We start from the raw sequence: 6,155 nt of genomic DNA on the forward strand, positions 1-6,155 counted from the left end.
CATCGGAGAGAAATCTTCATTTTTTTGTTAATAATCTCCTATGAAAAATTAATAAAAGTTTATGAATTGAGAATATTGGAGCGCTAAAAAGAAACCGCCGAGAGAAAAACGCCAAAAAAGCCAACATCACGCGGTGTTCCCAGGCGGTCACCCATCCAAGTACTGACCGCGCCCGACGTTGCTTAACTTCGGTGATCGGACGAGAACCGGTGTATTCAACGTGGTATGGACGTTGGCGACCGTTCGTCTTCGAAACGCAAACGCGAGACGCGACATCGGAGAGAAATCTTCATTTTTTTGTTAATAATCTCCTATGAAAAATTATTAAAGTTCATGGATTGAGAATATTGGAGCGCTAAAAAGAAACCGCCGAGAGAAAAACGCCAAAAAAGCCAACATCACGCGGTGTTCCCAGGCGGTCACCCATCCAAGTACTGACCGCGCCCGACGTTGCTTAACTTCGGTGATCGGACGAGAACCGGTGTATTCAACGTGGTATGGACGTTGGCGAACGTTCGTCTTCGAAACGCAAACGCGAGACGCGACATCGGAGAGAAATCTTCATTTTTTTGTTAATAATCTCCTATGAAACATGGATAAAAGTTTATGGATTGAGAATATTGGAGCGCTAAAAAGGAACCGCCGAAAGAAAAACGCCAAAAAAGCCAACATCACGCGGTGTTCCCAGGCGGTCACCCATCCAAGTACTGACCGCGCCCGACGTTGCTTAACTTCGGTGATCGGACGAGAACCGGTGTATTCAACGTGGTATGGACGTTGGCGAACGTTCGTCTTCGAAACGCAAACGCGAGACGCGACATCGGAGAGAAATCTTCATTTTTTTGTTAATAATCTCCTATGAAACATGGATAAAAGTTTATGGATTGAGAATATTGGAGCGCTAAAAAGGAACCGCCGAAAGAAAAACGCCAAAAAAGCCAACATCACGCGGTGTTCCCAGGCGGTCACCCATCCAAGTACTGACCGCGCCCGACGTTGCTTAACTTCGGTGATCGGACGAGAACAGGTGTATTCAACGTGGTATGGACGTTGGCGACCGTTCGTCTTCGAAACGCAAACGCGAGACGCGACATCGGAGAGAAATCTTCATTTTTTTGTTAATAATCTCCTATGAAAAATTAATAAAAGTTTATGAATTGAGAATATTGGAGCGCTAAAAAGGAACCGCCGAAAGAAAAACGCCAAAAAAGCCAACATCACGCGGTGTTCCCAGGCGGTCACCCATCCAAGTACTGACCGCGCCCGACGTTGCTTAACTTCGGTGATCGGACGAGAACCGGTGTATTCAACGTGGTATGGACGTTGGCGAACGTTCGTCTTCGAAACGCAAACGCGAGAGGCGACATCGGAGAGAAATCTTCATTTTTTTGTTAATAATCTCCTATGAAAAATTAATAAAAGTTCATGGATTGAGAATATTGGAGCGCTAAAAAGGAACCGCCGAAAGAAAAACGCCAAAAAAGCCAACATCACGCGGTGTTCCCAGGCGGTCACCCATCCAAGTACTGACCGCGCCCGACGTTGCTTAACTTCGGTGATCGGACGAGAACAGGTGTATTCAACGTGGTATGGACGTTGGCGACCGTTCGTCTTCGAAACGCAAACGCGAGACGCGACATCGGAGAGAAATCTTCATTTTTTTGTTAATAATCTCCTATGAAAAATTAATAAAAGTTTATGAATTGAGAATATTGGAGCGCTAAAAAGGAACCGCCGAAAGAAAAACGCCAAAAAAGCCAACATCACGCGGTGTTCCCAGGCGGTCACCCATCCAAGTACTGACCGCGCCCGACGTTGCTTAACTTCGGTGATCGGACGAGAACAGGTGTATTCAACGTGGTATGGACGTTGGCGACCGTTCGTCTTCGAAACGCAAACGCGAGACGCGACATCGGAGAGAAATCTTCATTTTTTTGTTAATAATCTCCTATGAAAAATTTATAAAGTTCATGGATTGAGAATATTGGAGCGCTAAAAAGGAACCGCCGAAAGAAAAACGCCAAAAAAGCCAACATCACGCGGTGTTCCCAGGCGGTCACCCATCCAAGTACTGACCGCGCCCGACGTTGCTTAACTTCGGTGATCGGACGAGAACCGGTGTATTCAACGTGGTATGGACGTTGGCGACCGTTGGTCTTCGAAACGCAAACGCGAGACGCGACATCGGAGAGAAATCTTCATTTTTTTGTTAATAATCTCCTATGAAAAATTAATAAAAGTTTATGAATTGAGAATATTGGAGCGCTAAAAAGAAACCGCCGAGAGAAAAACGCCAAAAAAGCCAACATCACGCGGTGTTCCCAGGCGGTCACCCATCCAAGTACTGACCGCGCCCGACGTTGCTTAACTTCGGTGATCGGACGAGAACCGGTGTATTCAACGTGGTATGGACGTTGGCGACCGTTCGTCTTCGAAACGCAAACGCGAGACGCGACATCGGAGAGAAATCTTCATTTTTTTGTTAATAATCTCCTATGAAAAATTATTAAAGTTCATGGATTGAGAATATTGGAGCGCTAAAAAGAAACCGCCGAGAGAAAAACGCCAAAAAAGCCAACATCACGCGGTGTTCCCAGGCGGTCACCCATCCAAGTACTGACCGCGCCCGACGTTGCTTAACTTCGGTGATCGGACGAGAACCGGTGTATTCAACGTGGTATGGACGTTGGCGAACGTTCGTCTTCGAAACGCAAACGCGAGACGCGACATCGGAGAGAAATCTTCATTTTTTTGTTAATAATCTCCTATGAAACATGGATAAAAGTTTATGGATTGAGAATATTGGAGCGCTAAAAAGGAACCGCCGAAAGAAAAACGCCAAAAAAGCCAACATCACGCGGTGTTCCCAGGCGGTCACCCATCCAAGTACTGACCGCGCCCGACGTTGCTTAACTTCGGTGATCGGACGAGAACCGGTGTATTCAACGTGGTATGGACGTTGGCGAACGTTCGTCTTCGAAACGCAAACGCGAGACGCGACATCGGAGAGAAATCTTCATTTTTTTGTTAATAATCTCCTATGAAACATGGATAAAAGTTTATGGATTGAGAATATTGGAGCGCTAAAAAGGAACCGCCGAAAGAAAAACGCCAAAAAAGCCAACATCACGCGGTGTTCCCAGGCGGTCACCCATCCAAGTACTGACCGCGCCCGACGTTGCTTAACTTCGGTGATCGGACGAGAACAGGTGTATTCAACGTGGTATGGACGTTGGCGACCGTTCGTCTTCGAAACGCAAACGCGAGACGCGACATCGGAGAGAAATCTTCATTTTTTTGTTAATAATCTCCTATGAAAAATTAATAAAAGTTTATGAATTGAGAATATTGGAGCGCTAAAAAGGAACCGCCGAAAGAAAAACGCCAAAAAAGCCAACATCACGCGGTGTTCCCAGGCGGTCACCCATCCAAGTACTGACCGCGCCCGACGTTGCTTAACTTCGGTGATCGGACGAGAACCGGTGTATTCAACGTGGTATGGACGTTGGCGAACGTTCGTCTTCGAAACGCAAACGCGAGAGGCGACATCGGAGAGAAATCTTCATTTTTTTGTTAATAATCTCCTATGAAAAATTAATAAAAGTTCATGGATTGAGAATATTGGAGCGCTAAAAAGGAACCGCCGAAAGAAAAACGCCAAAAAAGCCAACATCACGCGGTGTTCCCAGGCGGTCACCCATCCAAGTACTGACCGCGCCCGACGTTGCTTAACTTCGGTGATCGGACGAGAACAGGTGTATTCAACGTGGTATGGACGTTGGCGACCGTTCGTCTTCGAAACGCAAACGCGAGACGCGACATCGGAGAGAAATCTTCATTTTTTTGTTAATAATCTCCTATGAAAAATTAATAAAAGTTTATGAATTGAGAATATTGGAGCGCTAAAAAGGAACCGCCGAAAGAAAAACGCCAAAAAAGCCAACATCACGCGGTGTTCCCAGGCGGTCACCCATCCAAGTACTGACCGCGCCCGACGTTGCTTAACTTCGGTGATCGGACGAGAACAGGTGTATTCAACGTGGTATGGACGTTGGCGACCGTTCGTCTTCGAAACGCAAACGCGAGACGCGACATCGGAGAGAAATCTTCATTTTTTTGTTAATAATCTCCTATGAAAAATTATTAAAGTTCATGGATTGAGAATATTGGAGCGCTAAAAAGGAACCGCCGAAAGAAAAACGCCAAAAAAGCCAACATCACGCGGTGTTCCCAGGCGGTCACCCATCCAAGTACTGACCGCGCCCGACGTTGCTTAACTTCGGTGATCGGACGAGAACCGGTGTATTCAACGTGGTATGGACGTTGGCGACCGTTGGTCTTCGAAACGCAAACGCGAGACGCGACATCGGAGAGAAATCTTCATTTTTTTGTTAATAATCTCCTATGAAAAATTAATAAAAGTTTATGAATTGAGAATATTGGAGCGCTAAAAAGAAACCGCCGAGAGAAAAACGCCAAAAAAGCCAACATCACGCGGTGTTCCCAGGCGGTCACCCATCCAAGTACTGACCGCGCCCGACGTTGCTTAACTTCGGTGATCGGACGAGAACCGGTGTATTCAACGTGGTATGGACGTTGGCGACAGATGGTCTTCGAAACGCAAACACCATCTTGGTGATCTTCGAAACCGAATCCTAATTCTTTGTTATGTCCTTGTTATTTTCTTCAATATTTTTTTTTCAACGTCCACACTAAATAGATAAATCGGCGGAAATTGCATTACATAATAATGGCTACTGCTTGGTCTCAGAAATCTTTCCTTGTGAAGTTTTGTACTTCATCGTCCACTCACATACAATACTTACCAGTGTATCGTATGTGCCTTTCGTTGTATAACAAATTTGAAAACTAAGTCGACATCTTCAGTATTTCCTTTGCGAAGTTAAACAATGTTTGTTACTATAATACATACTATGCCGCATGTACACGTCATAACAATGAACACATTCATAACACAGCTTTACACAAGTAGAGGCCTTTGCTACGTGCGAGCGTCATCGTGAAACTGGTACGCGCTCTACCAGCCTTATTCTTAGTTTCTATGTTCACAGATTCTTCCGCTCCGTGAACTCAGCTCCGATGCAGCTGTAAACGCCTTCGAGCTAAGAGCAATAACATCAACATAGAATAAGTATACAATGCAGTTTCATTTTTATTTTCAAACCGTTACTATTGTTCAATTAAACTTATTATTGTCTACATAAGGTTTGGAATATATTTTGGTTGTAAGAGAGAGATCGACACATATATAATACGCCAATACCTCACTTTGCGTAGTGGTTACGTTTCAGAAAAACACGACGCAAATTGAAACGCCGCAAAGTGAATTAAGATTTTCTATAGCAAACCACATAAAGATCGAAGATAGGTACCAGGGTCACGAAAATATTACTTTTTAAAAAGAAAATTGAACAAACAGAAATAAAATAACTCTGCCAATTAAATAAATTGTAATAATATTAACCTTTTTGGTAACCAGAAACAACGCGTAAAAATTTTTATAAATTTATTATTCTCTTTTAAAATAAGCACAACACACTACTTAATTAAAACTGAACTTTTAAAATTAGCAAAACAAAGTGAAAATAAAACTGTATTCAAATTGCGTTGATTTTTGGTTAGAAAGAGAATCCCCGAGTTTTGATGGCGTAACGCAATTAAAAACAAAAGTGTTGCCACCTTTTAAAAAATAAAATAAAATAGAATTAAAAAAAAAACGACGCAAAGCGAAGTATTGGTGTACTCTTCAGCTTTAATGAAAGTTCTTTTCGCATCGAGTAGGCAACCTGCCCACGTTTTTTTCTTTTGTGTTTATGTAAGTTAAACTCGATATTATCTATAACTAGCTGATCCCGCAAATGTTGTTTTGCAAAAAAAATATTTTTAATTTTCAATTTAAAAATAAGGGTTGATCGTAGAGGGGTAAAAATTTAAGGTTGTATGGTATTTATTTGGCGAAGAAGAGCGCCATCTACAGGGAAAATATTGAAATGGCAGAGTAACGACAGCGGACTCATCTAAATGCTACGAGATGGCAGTGTGATCGGCCTGAAAAAATCACCTTTTGTTACTAGAAAATAAAAACACAAAATATTAATAATTGGAATTGTTATCATAAAAAACAACCTGAACGC

General features: G+C 43.2%; 17 non-coding genes across 17 annotated transcripts; all 17 read right to left on the minus strand.

Annotated features, from left to right (window-relative positions):
* Positions 1 to 118: 118 nt before the first annotated feature.
* LOC137927844 (5S ribosomal RNA) lies at positions 119 to 237 on the minus strand. Its single transcript, XR_011107975.1, has one exon. It is a non-coding gene; the product is annotated as a 5S ribosomal RNA (ribosomal RNA).
* Positions 238 to 390: 153 nt separating this feature from the next.
* On the minus strand, positions 391 to 509 carry LOC137927845 (5S ribosomal RNA). Its single transcript, XR_011107976.1, has one exon. It is a non-coding gene; the product is annotated as a 5S ribosomal RNA (ribosomal RNA).
* A 154-nt stretch (positions 510 to 663) lies between these two features.
* On the minus strand, positions 664 to 782 carry LOC137927846 (5S ribosomal RNA). Its single transcript, XR_011107977.1, has one exon. It is a non-coding gene; the product is annotated as a 5S ribosomal RNA (ribosomal RNA).
* A 154-nt stretch (positions 783 to 936) lies between these two features.
* Positions 937 to 1,055, minus strand: LOC137928045 (5S ribosomal RNA). Its single transcript, XR_011108168.1, has one exon. It is a non-coding gene; the product is annotated as a 5S ribosomal RNA (ribosomal RNA).
* Positions 1,056 to 1,209: 154 nt separating this feature from the next.
* On the minus strand, positions 1,210 to 1,328 carry LOC137927848 (5S ribosomal RNA). The gene has a single exon (XR_011107979.1). It is a non-coding gene; the product is annotated as a 5S ribosomal RNA (ribosomal RNA).
* A 154-nt stretch (positions 1,329 to 1,482) lies between these two features.
* LOC137928046 (5S ribosomal RNA) lies at positions 1,483 to 1,601 on the minus strand. The gene has a single exon (XR_011108169.1). It is a non-coding gene; the product is annotated as a 5S ribosomal RNA (ribosomal RNA).
* A 154-nt stretch (positions 1,602 to 1,755) lies between these two features.
* On the minus strand, positions 1,756 to 1,874 carry LOC137928047 (5S ribosomal RNA). The gene has a single exon (XR_011108170.1). It is a non-coding gene; the product is annotated as a 5S ribosomal RNA (ribosomal RNA).
* Positions 1,875 to 2,027: 153 nt separating this feature from the next.
* Positions 2,028 to 2,146, minus strand: LOC137927849 (5S ribosomal RNA). Its single transcript, XR_011107980.1, has one exon. It is a non-coding gene; the product is annotated as a 5S ribosomal RNA (ribosomal RNA).
* A 154-nt stretch (positions 2,147 to 2,300) lies between these two features.
* LOC137927850 (5S ribosomal RNA) lies at positions 2,301 to 2,419 on the minus strand. Its single transcript, XR_011107981.1, has one exon. It is a non-coding gene; the product is annotated as a 5S ribosomal RNA (ribosomal RNA).
* A 153-nt stretch (positions 2,420 to 2,572) lies between these two features.
* Positions 2,573 to 2,691, minus strand: LOC137927851 (5S ribosomal RNA). The gene has a single exon (XR_011107982.1). It is a non-coding gene; the product is annotated as a 5S ribosomal RNA (ribosomal RNA).
* Positions 2,692 to 2,845: 154 nt separating this feature from the next.
* LOC137927852 (5S ribosomal RNA) lies at positions 2,846 to 2,964 on the minus strand. Its single transcript, XR_011107983.1, has one exon. It is a non-coding gene; the product is annotated as a 5S ribosomal RNA (ribosomal RNA).
* Positions 2,965 to 3,118: 154 nt separating this feature from the next.
* LOC137928048 (5S ribosomal RNA) lies at positions 3,119 to 3,237 on the minus strand. The gene has a single exon (XR_011108171.1). It is a non-coding gene; the product is annotated as a 5S ribosomal RNA (ribosomal RNA).
* A 154-nt stretch (positions 3,238 to 3,391) lies between these two features.
* On the minus strand, positions 3,392 to 3,510 carry LOC137927853 (5S ribosomal RNA). Its single transcript, XR_011107984.1, has one exon. It is a non-coding gene; the product is annotated as a 5S ribosomal RNA (ribosomal RNA).
* Positions 3,511 to 3,664: 154 nt separating this feature from the next.
* On the minus strand, positions 3,665 to 3,783 carry LOC137928049 (5S ribosomal RNA). Its single transcript, XR_011108172.1, has one exon. It is a non-coding gene; the product is annotated as a 5S ribosomal RNA (ribosomal RNA).
* Positions 3,784 to 3,937: 154 nt separating this feature from the next.
* On the minus strand, positions 3,938 to 4,056 carry LOC137928050 (5S ribosomal RNA). Its single transcript, XR_011108173.1, has one exon. It is a non-coding gene; the product is annotated as a 5S ribosomal RNA (ribosomal RNA).
* A 153-nt stretch (positions 4,057 to 4,209) lies between these two features.
* Positions 4,210 to 4,328, minus strand: LOC137927854 (5S ribosomal RNA). Its single transcript, XR_011107985.1, has one exon. It is a non-coding gene; the product is annotated as a 5S ribosomal RNA (ribosomal RNA).
* A 154-nt stretch (positions 4,329 to 4,482) lies between these two features.
* LOC137927855 (5S ribosomal RNA) lies at positions 4,483 to 4,601 on the minus strand. The gene has a single exon (XR_011107986.1). It is a non-coding gene; the product is annotated as a 5S ribosomal RNA (ribosomal RNA).
* Positions 4,602 to 6,155: the final 1,554 nt, after the last annotated feature.

This window comes from Battus philenor, unplaced genomic scaffold, assembly GCF_028537555.1.
Source record: "Battus philenor isolate CCGP_79_NKW_IND1 unplaced genomic scaffold, ilBatPhil1.0.hap1 SCAF_38, whole genome shotgun sequence".
NCBI classification, from domain to species: Eukaryota; Metazoa; Arthropoda; class Insecta; order Lepidoptera; family Papilionidae; genus Battus; species Battus philenor.